This window comes from Hylaeus anthracinus, unplaced genomic scaffold (assembly GCF_026225885.1).
Source record: "Hylaeus anthracinus isolate JK02 unplaced genomic scaffold, UHH_iyHylAnth1.0_haploid 4, whole genome shotgun sequence".
Taxonomy (NCBI): Eukaryota; Metazoa; Arthropoda; class Insecta; order Hymenoptera; family Colletidae; genus Hylaeus; species Hylaeus anthracinus.
The window spans coordinates 7,689,446-7,711,608 of NW_026535289.1; the positions used below are offsets into that span (position 1 = coordinate 7,689,446).

A 22,163-nucleotide genomic window follows, 5' to 3' on the forward strand; every position below is an offset into this window, starting at 1 on the left:
TGTTTTCCAGAATAGTTCGGTGGAATAGTTTCCAGGAAATATATCTACAGCCCACTGCTTTGTGCATTTGTTAAAATTTAAAATTAATTTTCACATTTCATGAAATTGAGATTGGTAATGACATAAATGTAATATCTACATGAGCGATTAAATATTCTTGAACATTAAACCTCCTAGCTATATAAATGATTTATTCGTTTTTCGACGTTCGATGGAATATTCTACAAGCGATTTCCATGTGCTAAATGGCATTAAAATTTTGTAGGATAATTGCTACGAATGAGGCTCTCTCTGCTAATACTTATGAAAATAAAATTAAGACCAAACAAAGTTTTTATCGTAGAATAATCCGCTTATCTTTTACTTTAAGAAGTAAGTTTTTCCTTTCACTATATATATGTGTACACGTTTTAGTTTATGGAAATCGTTTAACACCAATGAGTGGCTCGTTGCGACAACGATCCCGACTTTGCGTTCGTCATTCGGTAAATAATGCACCGCGTGCGCACTTACATGGCGGTTCGCAGACTGAGAGTTCACCATGTGTCCGATCCGAGTAATAAATTATTAGATCAATTACAGTTATTACTTTATTCCAGCTCGACGCTTCGGAAGTTTGCGCGAAGCTGAGCTAGTTCGTTACCCTGGCAATTCTGCGGCTCGAGCGAAAACCGACGGAGTGCGAAGCTCGGCTAAAGTATTCCGCGAAAAACAAACAGCATAAGGTAAACGGCGAAGATCTCCGTTATTTTTCACCAGCGTTCGTCCAAGTCGAACGGGGCCTCTCTTTTTGTTTAATTCGGCCCCTGTATAATTTTACTCTTGAGCGTGATCAAACGGGAGGGAAAAAGTTGGCTGCTCGATTGTCGGATGCGCGGGAGAGTTCGAGGAAATAGTTCCCTATTGGTTTACTCTCGGCACTGTTCGCTCTTTTTTGCGATATCGACTTGTTAATTTGGGATTCGAAAGCATACCTTCTCGTTAGGCATTGGGTATCTAACTGATAGTCAAAATGTGAAATGATATCCTTAAAAAATTGATCGTTTGACATTTTTGGTTACTCGATCTTAGAATTAAAAATTTACATGAAAATCGAAGAAAAATTGATTCGATTTAGTAGGTAATATGCATGGTTAATAGAGGCATAGAATGTTTATACAACTACACACATTATTCCCAACTGGATAGTTTAGTTGTCCATTCCAATATGCACAAGTAATTTATACTAGCAAATGATAAGAAAGTTCGTAATAGTTTGCATGTTAATACGTACGAAAGTCATTAGAATCGTCGAAAGTGACACTAATTTCAGCGAAGTGAAATATTGCAAAAGAATGTGGAACGTCTGTGATCGTCCGCGTAACGTATCGTCCATTGCCGTGGTCGCGACAGAGTCGAGGGTTCATCAATTGCGAATCGTCGTTATTTAAGTAATACCAGAGGGGCGCGAAGTGTAACATAACTGGCACCCGGCCACGTTTAACAAATTCAAGATTTTCTTGGCTTTTTTATTGTCGTTCGGTTATATCTCCGGCTCGCACCGTCGGTAGGGGCGCGGTTCGTTAATATAAAAGAATTGAAGGGTGCTGGTGAATGAATTCGCTTTAACGACCAGCGGAGAGTGTCGTTTGCCGGAAACGACGGTAGCCGAATCAACGACGAATCGTTCGAGTACCCTGAGACCTTTCGTAGCGCTACCAGAAAGAGCACTCGATGAATCGAGAGACTTCTCGATTACTTCGGGGGCGCCGGCACTGTTGCTGCCATTTCTATGTTTTTGGACATTTCTGACATTCTTTGATACATCTTCCAACGCTCGAACCCTTGTACAAATGATTTGACGATGCGGTTCGAATTGAATCAAAGCCAGATTCGACAGTCGAATTTCACTAATCAAAATTTTTTAGGTTGAATAAATTTACTTTGTTATTTCAACCTCACCATTACACACTATTAATATTTTTAAGCATGCACTGAAGTCAAAAGCTCATGTTAAAAATAGTTATTTCGAGTGGGTGTAATAAAAATGCACTCGTTTTTACACATTTTGTTTAGTTGCCTATGACGTTCTTCACACAACAATACTGTGTGTTTTCGCTACATGCAAATGACATCTAATGGTCTATGTAGACGGAGAATTTTTGCCTCCTTTCTCTAATTTTACACGAATTTTTCGCGTAGATAAAAAAAGTATTTGTGACTTTTGGATGCCCCAGGCTGGATAAAGTTGACACACTTTCGTCTTTGTTATGTTCTCTAATTATTTTAAAAATAGGACTCTGCTGCCTAATTTCAGTACGTGATGATGGAAAACTTCATTTACTTTTGTAAATTATCACTGGTCATCCAATTATGTACCTAATTACTCCTTCACAGAAAAGAAAAATAATACGTACACCTTATTAACCAACCCAAAGCACTCAAACTAGCCTTTCAGACCTTCAATACAAAAATGATTTCAAATCCTCCAATTTTTATCGTTCCCACAGTCCTGGAAAATGAGGATTATTCGTTAGGAGCCTCGGTGCCGCATTGTAGCACTTCTACGGAAAGTTTATTAGATTGAAGCTCGCAGTCGCGACGAAGCAATATGCATGGATGTTTTATCGGTAACAGGCTCGTACACATCCGCGTCTTTTGAGCGCAGCCGGTGCTTTAATGGCGCCCTGAACTATGCTCTCGAAGTATTTATACGCTCACGGCCGACTGTGCGAGCTTTCGCATAGACCCCTAGAACTCTTTCATTCGGTCCTCGAAAAGCCATTCGAGTGAGACGACGCCGTAACGAGTGCGCAAACCCTCGCCCCCATCCCACCTCCTACGCTCTTCTTTTTGCCGACCTTCCGACGTCGCGTCTCTACATTTATATTTTCCCTCTCTGATCCGCGCGTTCACGCACGCCGGCTGAACTTTCTTCGCTCGCCGACCGCGCATTTTCTGCCGCCTACAATGCAAACGAGTCGTCCAAGACCGATTTACATTTCCATTAGCCTGCTGCCTCGTTTAGCGCCGATAAATCTGCCCGCTTTCCTTCGTTGACAACTCCCTGAAACAAAGGGCATCGCTATTAGGTGAACCAATTTCGTTTCGATCGTGATACATTTTTATACAAAATTTGAATGGAAATCCAAATTACAACTGTTTAGTTTATATTAAACTAATTTGCGAATGGGGTTGTAGAAGACGTTGGGGTAGTAGCACTAGCCAGACTTAATTTTTGTGAGGGGTTGTGTCACAGGTACGTTGATGGTACTTTAATTGTGATAGGGACGATCGAATGCATGCATAAAGTTTTTACTGCGACGACGGTAAGACTGACTTGGCTAATCGTAAATGGTAATAAGGAAATCGTACAATTCGCAACGTCCAAGAGATATATTGAGCGTTATTCGTGTCGCCCAGCGGTGCATAAAAGAGGCGCGATTTATAATCGCATAGATGGAAGCATCAAGTTGTCATATTTGTACGTTCTGAAAGACGTAAATTAACCTAGTGAAGTCAAGATTAGAGAAACGCATCAATAAAGGGCTTGTTTTCCTCGAATCTAATGATCGAGCTTGAATTACACGCACTCCATCAACTTGATAATGACGAGAGTAAGTGCTCCTCTTTTTTGTAAACATGTAACCATTACAGGAATCTTCGTGACTCCTCCACAGCAGAATCGATTAATCCAGTTCTCTCGCGTTCCAATCCTCGTTTATTATATATTAATCCCAACATTCCCTCCCACGCTTCGCGACAGCGAGCCTCGTTTGAAGTTGGGCGACCTCGGTCAACGTTTCAAGGTTTTCCATCGCGACACAAACGACCTAGTCGATGCTTCGGTCTGGCAGGCCCTAGAAAGCTAAAGAAAGAACGAAGGCAGGGGTTTCTCAAAGCGTGTGCCGCTACCAGCGTACTTATTAAGACTTATTACGGCTCTCACGCGCACAGCCAGCTACAGCCTCCTTTTCTCAACGAGGAAAGCTCCTTCGTGTTCCCTCGCAGCAGCCGCGCGCTTAATTGTTATAAATTGCCCCATCGGTTCGCGAAATGATTTACCGGCTCGGCTCGCATAAATTGCAACAAAGACTTTCGTTAAGAGAGTGATTTACGACTTCGCAACATCGTTCCTTGGTTTATGCCCAGCGAGCAGCATCCTTCCCTCTCGATGCGCCCTCGGCCAGCTTTCCCCGAGAATTATTATTCAATTTCATTCTTCGCGAGCAACCGGGCCGAATATTTATTTCGTTAGAATCCACCGCGATTTATTCCTCGCTCGATCCCGCGGGTATTCGTCAAGCGAAATCGAGAACGCGTCGCCGCGTGTGTAATTCGATTACCAAAGTGGACCGTGTAATTCGCGCCATAGGGGGATCATTCTCATGGAGGAGGATTGTTCTTTACGGTTCGTGAACTGTGAAACTGATTGTACGGTTCGTCTTTTCTGAAATGTTTTGCGAAAGGTTATTAGGTATTATCACAGTGTGGGTTTCGTCTAGATTTGGCAAAATGTTTAATATTAATATTTTTGTATGTGTTTCTTTTTTTAGACACGTATACAAACTCTGAATAAAACAATCTCTGAAAATATTAAACTATTTAATAAAAAAATTTATTCAGGAACATGGAAACTTGTGCCTGGAAAAGAGAATCCTCAATTATACATTGCGGAAGACCTACACATTCGTGACCATAATATTTAAAATAGTAGACTATTCAATGAGTTTTGTCGTTCGATAAGAGATAGCGCTATTAGGTTCGTCGTTTCATTTTTTTGAAAGATGGCACTACTGTTCTATGAACACGTGTGAAGATCCATATAGATCTGTCAACTTATTCGTATATTTCCATCTGTTCAAAGTTGACGTGTCAATATTTTTTTACAATGGAAGAAATTGAATATCGTGCAGTGATAAAATCGTTCATTTTTTGGAGGGTGTAGCAGCAAAAGAAATTCATGTAGTAAATATTTAATTCATTATTACAGTATGAATCTCGTACAAATACTTACACCTGCTTACACTGTTAAATTGCGAACTGCATTCCGGGCAGTGGCTGAAGTTTCGAGTGAATTTTGGCTCAAGTTTACACAGTCTGGTGTCATCGGCCGCTACTCCGCTATGATCGTGAATTCGAATACAGGGCCGCGATTAGGTGAACAAAGTCTTGGATACGAAGGATGAACAAAGTCGTTGGATAAACGGGATAGGCTCCGGAACGGCTTAATATCAAAGATGCCTGGCGTGATTCTCGAGATGGAGGTTTATTGCGTCGTAACGTACGATCTGCTGGCTAGTCGGGCCAGTAACCTAACCCAGCTCGAGAATTATACTCGGCCGAAACATGAGATTTCGGAAGCTTTCCATCGTTGCTTTTCATCTTCACTGCTTGGCACAGTGTTTCTCAAGTCGGGCCTGCGAACTCTTCGCAAATAAAAAAATGCTTCTTCCGCAGTGCCTCATTCTTGCTAAGAGTGCCCATTAAAAAGTTTGCCGTCATAAGTAGTATCGAAGTGGAATCTAAAATGCTTAAAGTTCGGAACAACTGAAATTTCGTCTCCTTTGTTAATCACTTTTCATTTTACTTCTAGTAAAAGTACCTGAAAATATACTTTTTAGTAGCAATGATTTTTATGGATATAGAAGATTAGTTTACTATACTAGCTAGAATACGAAACTTTATAACACGATTAAACTTATTTAAACAGCAGTTCATCGAAATATATTACGTTGAAATGTGAAATTCGTGGAACAGTAGTTTACGGTTGAAATTCGCGATTCATAACGAGGCGAATTTTATCCAGAAAAAAAGAAAAATGTTGTTCCACACGTACGAAAGGATTTCAGAAAACTTTTTTCGTTATTTCGACCCCCTCCCTGCTGTGGTAATTAGTATTCTTCTTGAGAAACCGCCCTTAATTATCATATTCCCATTGCAGCCGATTTCGGTTGGATTCCAGTAATTTGCCCGGGCACCGCGAGGAATATTCATTAAGGCAGATACGGGGAACGCGATAAAAATTCTGAAAATTTAGCTGGTCTTACGTTTCTTGATTTTCTGCCGGCCGGAAGCCCTTTATTTGATCTTAACGCATATCCTGCTCGTTAAGATGCAGACGGACGGAGCACGGGTGAGTCACTTGGTTCGCTGAGTCACAGGTCGCCGGTGCGCCGAAATTCAGGATGCTTCAATTACGCAGTCCGATAACGAAAGGAACCACTGCCAAAAAGTCCATCGGCCAGATAATGGTCCACTTATTGTCCGACTTGATGCTCGCGATACTCCGCCACGAGGGAAGCTCCCGGAAATTCTGATTTAAACGAAACTTCGCTTGAATATGTACCACGTTGAAGTACACAGAAAACAATTTTCTGGAGTGGTTATGACAACCACACGAATAATGTAAGGAGAATTGTATTAAGTGCCCCTGAAGCTATTACAGCAAAGTATTTGGATAATGTGATAGATGTAAGTTTGAAGTTATTTTAACTGCAACTGCTCAATTCCTGGACATGCTTTCGATAGTTTGCGCTCCAATAGCATCTACCTACAACGTATATAGTTTGCATTTCAATAATAAATGCAACGTAGACCGAGGTGCAATACGATTCTTTTTTCCTAGAAGCTGTAAACCGATTAGCTTCACACTAATTCGTAACGAATTTTTTAGTAAGGGAGGGGGGCAGCTTCACACGGCTGATAATGTCTTCGTAGCGACGACTTTCGAGAATCGATTTTTACGATGTCAGAGTAATTAAGACGACGGATCCAATTAAAGCGAACGGAGCCCTCGGCTGCGACTAAGTACATTGAGAATCCACGAAAAGTGGGTATTCTCATCAGGTATTCTGATTGGAATATCTAATCAGGAGTCTATGAGAGCCCCGGAGACGAGAGCGTCAATTTAAGCTTCTAGATACTGTCTCCGCGTGACGTTGACGCCATTGGCGAACGCTAAACCCCATGCAACGAATTCAAACTGAAACGTCTCCCGTCCTCGGTTTTTTAGTTGCTATTAACATTGAGGATACGTTTCTATCAGTTAATTTCCAAATACAGACAGTCTCATGAATATTCGTACCCTCTATGTCTATTGAAGAAGTTTGACTAAATTAAATAATAGGTTTGATGTTACCAAATGAATTTATTATTACAAATACGTATATGAATAAGTTTACTCTGGTATATATTTATACATACATCAACAAACATACACTTGAAAACATCAAACTTACCATTCAATTTAAACAAATTTCTTTGATAGACATAGATGGTGCGAATATTTATGGGACTGACTGTATTTTGGCGTCTCTGACCAAGAAATAACAGAGAAATACCTCTCACAAAAAAAAATGTTGGTGATCATTGATATCACGTAATCGTAACCTCGAAACAAGTGCATGAAATATGAAAATTTAAATACTACATCATAAAGTCTCCATGAAAGTCTGAGCTATACCAAGATTGACCATTTTTTTAATATCCCTCTTCAATGATTTCCGGGTACGGACTACACATGCCATTAAATTGATGAGCTGTCCTTTACATCTCAACAGTGATTTATTTCTTCAGCTCTAGTCTCTGAGATGGGAATTCGACTAGTTTCTCTCGTGAGCCCGTGTAATATTCGCACTCGTCGCAACGAGACGTTATCGATGCCAATGGCTTTGGCCGCTGCCTCCAGATACCAGGAACGATAGAGGGCTAATTACAGAGAGTGGGGAAAAAAGTATATTCGCGCGATTACACGATGTAAAAGTCACCGATAGCTTTCTCCCTCGGCCGTGCGCGCACCCTCGCCCGCGTCTAGACGCTTCGTGCGGCCGAGCGTTATCGCGACGCGGGTAGATAGCGGTGTGTGGAGAGAGAGTGACTCAACGGTTCGCCGTGCTCGTGCTGCATGCTGTTACGTGTCGCGGACACGTTTTGCAGCATTGTGCAATCTAGGATGACATATTACTCGGGAACGGGAAAAAAGCGTGCTCTTGCTCTCCCTTTGTACGACTTGAAGAGGTGCCAGGGCTGTTTTTGCGCAGCGCTAAGCACCGCCGGCGTATAACCCACGGTAGATCATTGACCGGTGCTTTGTTTAACTCTTTATTGCTCAGCTCGCTCGCCAACGCGGGAAAAAGGTCGGATTAAATGGTTGGGAAAAGGGGTCTATCGTGTAGGGTTTGTGTTTCAGGGTTTGCCGATGGACTCGTTAATAAGACTGATTCATTACGATTTCTTCATCTCGTGGTAGACGCAGGTGCATGTTTGGTAGAGTTCTTGTATTGGAATTCTTAATGGCAAATTTCACGTTCGATAAGTAGCATGCTGGGAATTTTAAAATAATTTTTGTTCTTAATCTTTAGAGTTGATAGAGTCCATTTCTTCCGGAGCCACGCAGGGTATTCGAATAAACTAAAATTTAAAAAGTAGCTAAGTTTATTACCGTAGAAAATATTAGGCGATCGAACCACTTTGAACTGAGGTTATCCATAAGAAACCCAAGGTCCTTATGATCTTGAGGAAGTGGATGCATTTTTATTCGTAAGGAGAAGATTTCACTGGATCGAGGGTGTTGGTGGTATCAACAACGACTCTCAAATTAATTTATCGGTGACGGTAATGCATTGTCGACACCGCATCGAGACACGCCATTCAATTAATCTAAATAACGATACAGGATCTGCTAGGGATTGCGCTTGGCCCGTACAGGATGAATATTCTGACCTAGCTGGCTGTCAGGTTTAGCACACAATCAAGCATTATCAGGTACGGTCAGACAGTAATTAATGGCTCGGCTTGGTCAAACAGTAATCAATAATCAATGGTCACTCATAATCAGGTCAATGGTACGGTGCTCCCATCACTTAGATCGGATCTAAACGTTACATCAAATTCGAAGGTAAACATTAGTATTTAACTGGCGGACGCGATGGCGCTTTGTTAGTCGTATTCAGGGCGCGTTTCAGTATGCGTTTATGGACGTGTCGCCCGACTGCTGAGAGCATCAAGATAGGTATTGACGATCGATGCAATCGGACAACATTCAATGGAAACTAATAAATAACTCGGATTGGGGACACGTATTGAGTGTATCCATTAGAAACGATACTTTATTAATTCAAGGTTGGTCCTCTTTGGAATACGGAAACTACTTTGAAGGAAGACCAATACTAGTTAACGATCAAATATTCAAGTTGGAGAAATAACACATAATTCCACTTTTCACTAAAACTTTATAGCATCGTGTACGAACAGCTTAACCCTTTCAAACCTGGACTATTTTTGTTTCTGTTATTAATGTAATTTATTTTTTAGGGTTAACTTAGGCTACAATTAATATGGAAAAATTAAAAAAAGTATCCTAATAGCGTTGTTTTCGAGGAAAACTGGTCTTCCTTCGTATGCACAAATAAAGACCTCAATTGTAGACGCCATGTCTGAAAGAGTTAACATACTCAATTATAGTAGCTCAGTCTGTGATGAATGCCAACGAAAGTAATACAAGGTGGTCGTAATATGGGAATGCAGAGAAATCTTCAGCTCGTGAAGATCGTTTCCTGAAACAATGACGACGTCGAAATCTCCGATGGTGGAATGTTCAATAAACGCGAGTTCTTTTCCTTACTGAGGGAAGACTGAAGCGAGCAATAGGAAATGGGAAAAGGGAATTCCCGGGCTGGGGAGAACCGGAGGCGGGGTTTTCAAGAACGGAGTTAGGAGCGATTAAAGTTACACTTCGATCTCTAACCACAGCTCTCCGGATGGGTGGAATCTCTTCCGGCAATAGCAGTCGCTTCGGTCCGAGGCTTCTTTTTCTTCCTCGGCTCGCGAATACGTAGAGCAGCGACACTTGCGCAGCGACAGTGGCAGCGCGGAGCCTATTACTCGGCGAAAACTTACTTTTCCTGGGGAAATTACTTTCACGAAGTATCTTATTTCGTCGGTGACACGACTCCAAGAAGGCGGCGGTGCTCCATCCCATTTTTACTTTGCTGGCTGTTGAATTCTGCGGAGAGACAGTATTGCTATACGTCGTGATTTGCCCTCGTCCTGATTTTTGAAGTCTTTAAAGTTTTGTTATTATTCTATGAATAAAAGTGCAAAAGGGTGCTATTACATTTATTGCATATATTGAGTAGCTATAGATTTATGAATTTATCTTAGGAATCGTGAAATTTGTTCGGAGTGATTTTTGTATATAGAGCACGAATGCCATTCAATTTGAGAAAAATATCTGTATGTAAATATCAGTATGTTAAACTTTCTTTTGTTTTTCGTGTGTTTGAAACTAATACTTTGAAAATTTTTCATCAGCGTTGTCAGTTTATCGGAATTGCCATCGATGAAGCGGCCGCCCAGAGACCACCAAAGCGGTTTCGTTCGTCGAAACACGCAACCCCAGCAGCCACGCATGCGCGAGTCGGTGTACTTAGGGGTAGATTAGGATTGACGGTCGTAGATCAATTGAACTGGCTCCCAATTGAAAGGGGGGCGTTCGCTTGTGTGTCTTTCCGAGGAATCTACATATTGTGAGTTATAGGTGTTTAAAAGGTATGTCTAGTTTGCATCCCTAAAAGTAGGGTGGAATTTCAAACTCTTTTGAGGTCACCTATTGGACGTGTAATTCATTTTCGATCTCTGTTAGGCTATCCTCAGATAACGAAATATAATTATAAGAAGACAAAGTGAGAAGCAAATTAATGTGACATAATATAACGTAACTTTAACATGATAGAGTTCAATTTTATTTTTGTTTGAGGCTTTATGTATTGTCAGAGGGAGTTGAATTATTTCGTTGATATCTTAGTCCAGCTCCCATTTGGGGATTCCACCATAAACTACATTTCTTGAGAATAGTAAACATTCTCATCGACGCAAGCAGTAAATTCCTCGACATTAAGCTCTAAATCCTCCATCGGTAAATCTGGTTAAAACGAAAAGTGTCACATAACGCATAGACTAAAGCGAACAGTGTGTGGACTCGCTGCAAATCTCAGAATCCGAATAACCGAGAGGCGGTGCAAGTGTTTACGTATCACAAACTCTGATCGATATCTTTCCGAAACGATACATGGCGCTTTTAGCTTCTATAAAGTAGACAAATTATAGCTCTTTTTCCTTTACGAGTTTCGGGTTCTCGATAGAGGTAATAGCGGATAACAGCATTTTTATCGCGGAAATATATCGCCGAAAATTTGCAAGGAGGACCACAACAGGCTATTCGCTACGAGCTTAGCCCGAATCTAGGTTAGAGGGCTCTAATCAGGATACATTGAATTATACCGTTATCGTAACCCCGCGTAATGTTGCATAATGTAAAGCATTCGATCAATTATGCAACGATATTTGTGCTTAATTATGCAGGTAAGCCAGGTATTCTCACACTGATATCGACAATCACTTTTCGGCTTCGATATCCACGCGGATTACAGATTCCTAATTGTTGATCCCGAGCGCGTGATTCTCGGATATCAACTATTCGTTAATGATAATTAACAGCAGGCTTCATAATTGAACAATTTCTTTCTCTCTTCATCTGGCAACTGATATTTATTATCGCAATAGAATAGATTTGTAACAATGTGCATACATATCTATTTGTGTTAACAAGAAAAAAGTTAATCAAAGCATTAGAGAATCAAATATTTGAAGGCGTGTTTGAAACCAATGCTCAAAGATCACGAGTTTCGATGAGTCACAATGAGAGAGAGGATAGAAAAATGAGTTCTAGAATTTATAAGTATGGTGAAACCGACCAGAAATAGGTAACTGTGGATTAGTAAGATGAGATTTACCGGAGCGGTATGAAAGATAGTTAAAAATGAGATCGGCAAGGTAAGAAGGAGAAAATTGTTTACGCAGGATGCAAGGCTAGAGAGAATTCTCGAGCACTATATATCTATGACACGGATTCGAGACATGGTGTTGGTCTAGTCTTCCTATTTCTTCCATAATCCTCCCGTCAGAGACATTCCTGTCCTCCGGTAAAAGAACCGTGGGAATTCGCATGATGCTCATCTCCAGAACCTTCAAACGGCGACGTATGCTGTCCCAAATAATAAAAATCGTGATAAATAATTCTAGAAAAATCTTTAAACTCACCCATTGGACTATTATATTATTAACCCTTTGCATTCGAGAGGTGACTCTCAGTCACATTTTAATGTAATGCAGTAACTCGAGAGGTGACTCTCGTTCACCACTAAGTTTGACGCAGTAAATCAACCAACAATAATGTTTGTTTAGGTTTAATTTCTTTGAAACTCGAAGTGTCAATAAAATGATTGTCGGCGAGATAAAGGTCCTTAGCATTCGTGGGAATAGAATGTTAAAAAATCATCTCGAGTTGGTAGTAGATGCCAGAAGAAAAAACATCGAGTGCAAAGGGTTAACTACCACTTGATAGAATCAGCGCCCTCCACTCACCTATCTCCTACTGGACGTTGTAAATGAACATTTGGATATTTAAACCCATACCCTCTATTTATTCATTTTTGGCACCGCGTGGCCCATCATGGATGGGCTCACATGCTCAGCGAATTTCGATCGAGGAAACGAGTATCTTCCTTCAGGGCGTCATCCGTGGCGTTCCTCGGAGCGCTGTCCTGAAGCATTATTATTTAATACCTATGTCACTGATCTAGTTTACAATTGTAATCACTACTCAGCGCGTACGTATGTCGATGACATGCAAATTCTATGCACATCAGAGCCATCCGATATCGGTGCTGCAGCACAGAAAGTGGAATCGGACCGTGATACAATAGTCAGGATGATCAGGATGATCAGGATGATCAGGATGATCAGGATAATTAGGATACCCTTTGGATAGGAGTTTCAAACTTAAACCCAAAGAAATGTAGCTTCGTGATTGGCTCTACTACATCATTACCGAAATAGTGGAATATTTATAATAGTAGAATTGCTTGAAGGAATAATGAGAAGATATTGTTGCGTTGGCTAGAATGCAGAATTATATCAAAATGCCCTGACGGATAAAAGACTGTCAGTAGTGAGTGTCAGTAGTCGAGGAGTGAGAGAATCAGTGAGTGAAGAGTATCACACATGTCATCTATTGCGTAGCTTCGTATGCATGTGTGGGTGGCCAATCAATTAGTGCAGCGTAGCATGTATGTATGTTTGCCTCTGTTCTACTATATATCACGGGAATGGTTCATCGGCAGATCATGAAATTTCGTATGGCATCCTCGACATTAGTTTTGATACTTCTAAATTTGTTGAAAAATGTCTCTATCACGAGAGAAGGAGATTAGCATTCTGTCTAGAATGTTACCAAGTTAACCGAGTCGTTCACAGTTCAGGTACAAGTGTAGTTTTCGATTAGGTCCCAGAATCGCTAGCCAGTAAGATAGCCAGAAATTGCAGCAGTTTCTCATACAGACGATCAATCGATTAGCGTAGCCAGAGGGGATAATTCGTATCACCTGGCAATCTTTCTTTCCGACTGCATCCTTATCGGCTCGGAGCGTTTCTCATCCGGGCGGGAATTTGCAGTTTTAATTATCGCGCTTAATACGTTACCGTTCCGCTAAAAATTAGATTTGCAGGCGGAATAGTTTTAGCCTCCGCCGAGGGATTACCGCTCGTAATTCAACTTGACGAGCGTCAGCGGAACCGGATACGCGGCCGGAATCACGCTTAATTCTTAAATTTCCCTGCTAATCCCGTTAGCCAGGCGGCGCGGGCGCCCCCGTAGTCTCGATCGATCGGATTGGATTCGATTCCAAGTCACCCCAGGACATGATACCGATATCGAAAGGGCCGCTGGGAACGAGCGGAAAGGAGGAAAAAAGGGGATCGGAAGAGAGTGTAAATGAGAAGATCCGGAGTGGCAGTTAACGAGAAGATAACAGGAACACGCGTACACCTCCGGATCGGAGCGATGGAGGCAAAAAATGGGTCTCTTCTGCACGCGGCACGCGACTACTCGTGTTCCATCCCCTGCTTCATCGTGTACCATCGTCGTAGACTCGAACCTGAGGGATTCGCGCCTAGAAGCTTAAGTAGATTACTTTACTTATTAACACTATACCAACATTCCATTTGTAATTTCTGATCGGACTAATGACTAGTCTTAAAGACACTTTTTTTTAATTAAAATATTTCACATGGTACTAGAAACAATTGTATATATTGTGTTGTTTGGAAAGTCCATGCTGATTTTTGGTAGGTGGTACAGGTCAAATTCAAATGTACCTTCGAATTTTTTTTAAAAGTTGACACTTCCTGGACAAACGAATAATTTGTACATTGTATATAAGAACTGTATACAAAAGTTTAAAAACGGTTAGAAAACGATTTAACTTGTCGTGGTAGGTTCAGTGTTAAATACGTTTTGTTAATAAACAAATGCCATTTTGTATATTCGATATTTTTGTTAAGTACACGTATCGAAGTGTGAATTAAATTATCAGTAATGGGGAGAAATTGAAAAATAAGGTCAAACGTATTAAAGTCATCTCATACGACATAAAGCAGAGGACTCTTACGACTAACCACGGGTTCAGACGTTTTAAAGTCGAGGCAGGTTTTCCAAATCCCATCTTTCGCTACAGAAAGCCCCGAGCAGCTTTCCTGAAGAATGATTCCCAGATATTTGCCAATTCCTTATCTCTCTCTTGTTGCTTCATGTCCTTTCTACCCCCCCGATCATCTATTCTCTCAGAAAACGTTATGTCCCGGAGACTTTATGACTCTACGTAAAGGCAAATGACCTCGTCGTCACTCTCTCCTGTTGCTCGGCCAGAACGAGAAACTGAAAGACGGAGGGGAGGAGGAACGTGAAAGAGGAAACGCCAGACCGACGGAGGAAATAAAGCATTTCGCGAGGGGATGGCAAGGTGGGGCCGGGGGTGGGGTGTGGGGGGGGTGTGGGGGTATAATTTTCGTTTCTTCCGCGACCGTATTTCGCGGAGACAATGCGGCCTGGGAACCGCAATCCAGGGTGCAACCGACCCAGAAAACACGCTTGGGATTACTGTACCGCGATAGCTTGCTTTCTGGCTGCCTATTTGTCTTTGCGCCTCCGCGTCCACGCTTCCGTCTATGCTCGCCCTGAAGACCCGAAGGGTGTGAAACAAAGGCGGCCGCGAAATGGTTTTCTTTTTGGGGAGAGGAGGAGGATGGATGGCGACCAACAGACGTTATTGCGGGCGCAAGATTCTGGATTGCACCATGGGACGATGGTTTGCTTTTCTTTGGTTTCATCGGGGATTGTACTCGAATACTGTCTTGCATAATACTTAGCGTGAATGTTCTACATATCAATTTTTCACGTTTCAAGGTGCTTTGATATACCTAGAGTGCTTCGTAAAGGTACAGAAGTACTTTCTATTTATACTAACTGATCCATGGATAGGTTTACCACTTTAGAATAATAATAATCTAAACATTCTTACGAGATGGCAAGAATTTTTAAGGATTTCAACATTACTAGCGTTTCAAAACCTCAATTAACACGTTGGCTGCCAAGTTAGAACTCGTGAAAATTGTTACAAAGTTAAAATTACGTCTCGAGACTATTGAAGATAGGATAATTTAACATTTGTCGTAGTATAGGATTTTGTAACATCGCCAAATTCACGAATCCTATCCAGATTTATTTTCATTATTTCCTCACCTTTGGAGTTAATTTTTGTAATAAGTCCTGTCACCCATTTCTAGGTGACGTGGTGACCAACTTGTTAAATATATGTTCAAGCCCAGTAGTTCGAACCGACAATAATCGTCTTACCAGATCGTAATCTCTAGACAAACCTAACATATAAAAATAATCGGAAACCATCCAACCGAATGCATAGCAAACATATTCGTTCAAGAGCATCCTCTTCAAGAGTGCGCAATCGAGGGCCTCGAGATACATTCCAATAAAATGAAATGATAATTGAACTAATAATCGAACATTCTATTAGTCAAACGATTTCGTCTAGCGGGGTTGAGCTACCATAGAGTGAGATCAAGTTTCACCATTCAAAGCTCTCCAGCCTCTAACAGACATTCACATATCGATTCCCTATGGAATCCCCTTTAGCTGAGATTGCACTGATCTCCGAGTTGAATGCCGGACTCCGAGCAACGTCACAAGAGAAACTTTCGAAACCGATTCGACGAAACGTCCAGAGTCAGGGTGCCTTGTTAAATTTCTAGTACTGGAAACTTTTTCTATTATTAAATTTGCAACGACGACTCGATATCCGTCTATTCCCTCAGCTCTCGCCCACGATCATTGGATGGAATTCGTTAGTGTTTGACGGATTAAACTCTACCCCAGGACGACTCGACGTTGCTGGATTGTAGAAGTCAGGATGAATTAGTTTTTCCTCGATAGAATCTCTCGCCATGGTTTGGAGTCGTTGATTATGCAACCAGAAGCGCGAAGATACACAACGTTCTCGAATAAATTCATTATTAAATCGTACAACTCGAGCGAACTGGAGGTAGACAGACGAAGGGGCCTTCGGCTTCTTGAAGTTTCTCGATGAATCTACTGCGAATAGTTTGTCGGTGTCTCCGTCAAATTTCTAGCCCGTCGCGGGCTAGAATCTCGCTCCGTTTTCGTATTAAATCAGACATACCTCTGCACGCGTTATACGCGCCTCGCCTTACGCTTCCAGCCGCCATTGTCTACGAATTCCTAAACGAAATATCGCTAGACACGGGAAAACAACGATGCGACAGGATACGCGCTGCAGTCCTGTGTTTTATTGCCTGGGCGCTCGGATAAATAAATATACGGACGCCTCCGCCACGACCGCTGCTCGGCCTTAAAAATGATAAAGAAGGGTATCGACTGTCCGACCACCCTCAAATGCAAAAATACGTAGAGAAACGTTCTGAACCCTACATTCTCCTGGATGGGAATCAATACGAAATCATTTTCCTCTGTCTCGAATTTTTCGATGGACTTGTCGCGTCGTTCCTGATGAACTAGACCTAACTCCATCTGAATCTCACAACATTCCTTATTATTAAGAAAAATCTAACACTGCACATGTTTCTAGGTTTCCAAGAAGCAGCCAAAGATGCTGTGAGACATTCGACGCGTAGCAATCGGGTGAGTACTTTGTTCCTCTCCCTTTTCCAATGTCGGGTGCTGGTCATTTAAAAAATTTTGTTTATTTATTAATTGATGAAGATACAAACGCAACTATTGTCGGTACGATCAAGTACAAACGAAATACTATAATTTTCCGTACAAAAATTTAATTTTTTTAAAAGTCGGGTGCCAGATTCACATAGCTCGCATGAACACGCTACGCACGGGGATCGATGAGAACGGAGTTTTTCCCTCGGTTGAGCTTAAAAACCGTTAAGCCGAGTCAAAGACTCGCGACTGTCGCAAAAATCCGTGAAACTTTCTTGCTTTCGACTGCGACGATTTCCAGGGTAGTGTCCCCATCGAGCCAGCTCCCGGATCCGCCTGCTGCACGAACCTTTCTCATGAATTTCATAAAGTTTCATCCATCCTGTACATTCGAAGTTTCACGAGCCCTGTGAAAATTGGCGCCATTCGACGCTCGCCTAAAGCTCCGTCCAAATCGAAATCTAAGCTGCGGCATCAATATACGGTGGCTCGTACTATAAATCCCGGTCGCTTTTCTCGTTCGAAAACGGGGTTACGAGATGCGGCTGCTGCGAGCGACCAATCCAATCAACTTACCTAAGAGACTTATGACAGGAATTTCATAAAACGAGAAGAAAGGGCTGCTTTAGGCAACGACGAACGACCACGATAATTCAGACAATTCCGCGCCACCCAACCCCGTCCGCCCTCTTGCTACCTCATCTTTGTTCTTCCGCCTTTAAACTATATTCTTAATCGAATTCCGAAGGTTTTATCTTCGCCTGAAGTGCATTATCGAACGGCCAATAGTAATAAATTTTATTCTATCGTGTCGTCGAGCCAGCCCTCTTTTTCATCGTTCTGATTAATCCAATTTCAACACGACCGAACAGTAAACGCTGCCAGTCAATGTACGCTCGCTCTCTCTCTGTCCCGTTTCGTGTAAAATTCATTCCCCTTTATATAACAATAATGACCCTACGCCCTCAGTTCGCTCGCTGAATCATTCATGTCGTCGAGGGGGTCAAGTCTGTGGAGTATTCGTCAGCTACCGTGCGATTACCGTGCATTAGTCGAGGCAACTTCGCGTCCCTGAAGAGGTCAGAAGTGGCCTTTCAGAGTACGTGGAAGCTTCGGAATACCGACCCTCCACTCGCAGTGTGTTTCATTGTCATTCTTCCGCTTTCTTTCCCCGCACACGCGGCAATAGAAACCCGTGTACGCGTCCACTTCTTTCCTCGTCGAAGTTGCCATTGCGATCGCTCGATGGCATATCAAGAATTGTAATTGTACATGGAAAGGAAATAGTCAGAAATTCATTTCACTTTACTCTGTAACGGTGTACCGATACATTCTTTATTTGCAATAGTAGAGGTACCTCATTATTTTGCTCAAAGGTTTATTAAAGCACACTGAATTATTTTTTTTTTGTACTAATGGAATTTAATTTTTAGGGTTAACTTGGACTAAAATTAGAATTCATGGGAAAAATTTGTTTTAAATCCTAATAGTGTAGTTTTCGAGGAAAACTGATCTTCCTATATGTGCACAAATAAGGGCATTCGCCCTAAACGATAGTGTCGATAATTTTTCAATTTTATGTCCTCACTTTTGGACGCCAGGTTTAAAAGGGTTAAAACGACAAGGTAATTACCACGTTTGAATAAAAATTGCGAAGATGACTTCTGCAAGGGTCTACTTTGAACTCGACAGCCCTCAACGAAAATTCCGCGTGGAGCTGGAAAAGCGTGTTTGGAACAAGTGAAACATTTTCGAACGTAGCTAAAATAGTGGCAATGGAAGTGGTGTTCGCTGGAACGAGACTGCGATGCTGCAACGAGAATATCAGCTTCTATCGCATCCCATGCGAGAAGGGAGAGAATACAAGCCGATTAAATGCTTCAGTTTCATCTACCCTCTATCCCCTCTCAGCCTGCTCGCCTTTTAGATCCTCCTCAAGATCGGGTCGATCGTCTGGATATACACGGATGTTCGCGAAATCGAGAGCAAGGATAAGTCCATTGCAAATGCGTAAGCGAATTACGGAAGTTCTTTACAGAAGAGGGTCGACTAGAAGGGAAAAAATCCTTTGAGCGCTCTCACCCACGCTTCATCGAATCGACTGACTAATGCACGATCTTTGGGGCTAATGGAAACGCATTAATTTAAGGTGATACCGTTAACGACTACCCTATTCACGGGCCGTTGTTCCACCAGCGGAGTAAATTACAAACAGTTGCAAGGAACGCTGTAAAGAACGTTTCTCGAGGCATCTGTACGATCGACTTTGACTTTCCTGCGGGTCAGTAATTATCGCACTTAGTGAAGTATCGGACCTATAAGTCTAAGGGTTGCAGCGGAGTCCAAGTTCTAATGAAATTTAATGTTTGACCTCTGCCAGTAATAGGCACATTTGTAATCTTGTAGAGTGAATTTCATGAACAGGTGTTTAATCAGATAACAGCTACTTTCAACCCCTCTATCGGGGCAGATCCTGTTAATAAAATTCATAATGTGAATTGGTGATGAAGTTCTGATTTACAAAGGATCTCTTGAATTTTTTGTGTGAGGATTGAACCAATAGAAATGAAAACAAGGATATTGTTTGGAGAAAGAAATAGTACTTCATTAAACCACATTAAAAGCGGATTGATTTTCATTTCGATGCAAGTACTTCGTCTTTTGAAATAAAAATTATGAATGAACCTCAACTTTCGTCATAAAGTATGCTCTTCATAAATATTAATTCGAAATTTAAAAATCAGAAACAATTCCAGTCCGTTTCCTCTGTTCTTTAATCCACTTTTTTGCCAATAATTCAGACGTTCACGCATAAGTTTCGATTCCAATTCAAGCACCATGGAGCCAAGCATTCGTGGCGTTGAATTGGCTACGTGAGCGTCGAGTTTTCGCTTCTCTGGAAACTCTTTCGATCGCCCTGTAGGAAAGTTTCCGATCGAAATGTCGGATAACCACGGTCCGAGCTATTGACTTTCCGTTTCCAGAAAGCCCGTACAGTGGAGTGCCATTTCTTCGGACAGTGACTTCTTTGTATTGGAACCGCGTACTGCGAAGTTCTCAGGATTTCTCGCGGCCGCAGTGATACGCAATCTTGACCGTATAAATCGTCGGTCCGTATCCGTTTTCCTGGTTTTCTCCGATGGAAACGTAGGGCGTGGTTGGAGGAACCGAAGAAATACGGTCGAATCGCGGTAGCGCGTGGAAACGATCCTCCTTCCGTGGCTGCCATCGAAATGGGTCGCGATGATGGAACTGGAAAGTGAAAGTGACTCACTCTAAATTATTACAGGTCCAGTAGTTTTGTTTATTACAGAAAAATTATTTTTTACTATGTACGTGACCCTTTCGAGCGATGCTATAATTCTGAAATTTAAATGACAAACGTAGCAAATTGTATAAAATACTTTGGATTATCTAGGCATGATATAAATAGGGTCAGTCCCATAAGTATTCGTACCTTTTTTTTATGTCTATTGAAGACATTTGTCTAAATTAAATCATAGTCTCGACGATTCCAAATAAATTTTTACATTATAAATATATACATGAATAAACATTGCACATGTATATATTAATAATGAAACATTTATTGGGAAACACAAAACCTATCATTTAATTTAAACAAATTTCTTCGATAGACGTGCAGGGTACAAATACTTATAGGACTGTCTGTATAAATTAAAAATACAGAAAAGTGTACATCTTTTGTGAAGCACTGTACAATATTATTGTAACTGATCCTATAAGAATTCTATAGCTCCGTTCAGATTAATCAATACAAGTGTAACTTCGTATTAATCACCTGTCTAAAATTTCCTAACAAATCATCCCAGAGCCTTCATAATATTGAATGGTAGAATAATAAATGTTCGTAAGATCTTTGGTGGTATCGAAACAAGGACCTGCCCCTCGTGGCTGTTACTTCGTTGAAGCAAACGATTGGACGCGTTGTTTCTCGATGAAAATCCTGACGGGATCGTTCGTTTCGACGGGTTGTTATCAGAAATGATAAGCCCGTGGCCAGGGTTTGGTTTTCTCGTGGGAATCTGCCCCCATTCGTTTGCCCCTCGATGACGATTCCCCTCTCTGACCGCAAATACGAACAGCGTGGGAGTACTTGACCGACTTCCCCGATCGGCTCTGTTAACCTCATCCAACTTCGTTCACGCAAGCCGCTAATATTTGGCGGATTGTTACTATGAAAAATAGTTCCCATTGCTACAAACCATTCTTCATTCAATTTTAATCCTTACCACTCGATGCCTTTTTTTCTGGAATCTACCAGGAACTCGAGATGCTTTCTTAGCATTCTATTACCACGAATTCTAACTTTAGATCGACTTCGAAAATGTAACCCGATTGTCATTTTATTGACACTTCGAGTTCCAAAGAAATTAATTATTGCTGGTAGATTTCCTGCGTAAAACCTAATGGTGACTGAGAGCTACCTCTCGAGTGGAAAGAGTTAATATTCCTGACTTACGATACTTCCTTGTCATTTATTATCGGTGATATTTGTGAATATAGAGGGGATCGCAGAGTTGCGTGATAATTCGAGGGATTCGGTGGCCACTCGCGATCTAGTAAACGCTACGGCATGAAAGTAACCTTTGGCGCAGGTGAAATATGCAGATACCGCGTGTATACATATGTATGTAACAGCGGCTGCGGGATAAATACCATACCGTGAGGAAATATTTAATGGCGTATTGACAAATGTGGGCCGCGTGAGGATTACACAGCTTTGCGGCGCATCCGTTTCCACTTGGTTGCGTGAATGACCGATGGTGTTTAGTGGAGCAAAAAATGGATGAACATTTTGCCAGCGATATCGCCCTCGCGGAACGCGAAGGTACGCGGATTATAAATTCGCGTGAGCTGTAATTTCTAGCTACAAAGTTCAAAGAAAAACCCTTGAAGTACTCCGAGGGTTATTTATTTTGCTTTCTTTGATTGCTTGCTTTAATCTCTTTTGATTGTATTTAATTGCTAGGCGTATTGTTAAATCGAGTTCAAAATGGGACAAGTAGAAACCGCAGATGTCACAATTAGAAACTGGTATCTCTAATATTCTACTGCT

General features: G+C 41.5%; 1 protein-coding gene across 1 annotated transcript in view; it reads left to right on the top strand.

The window, feature by feature from the left end:
• Positions 1 to 22,163, top strand: part of LOC128894947 (discoidin domain-containing receptor 2-like) — a 232,764-nt gene that overhangs the window by 45,101 nt on the left and 165,500 nt on the right. The window contains exon 3 of the mRNA XM_054157062.1: positions 17,001 to 17,053. The gene's annotated coding sequence lies outside the window, so the exon portion shown is untranslated. The remainder of the gene's footprint in view (positions 1 to 17,000; positions 17,054 to 22,163) is intronic.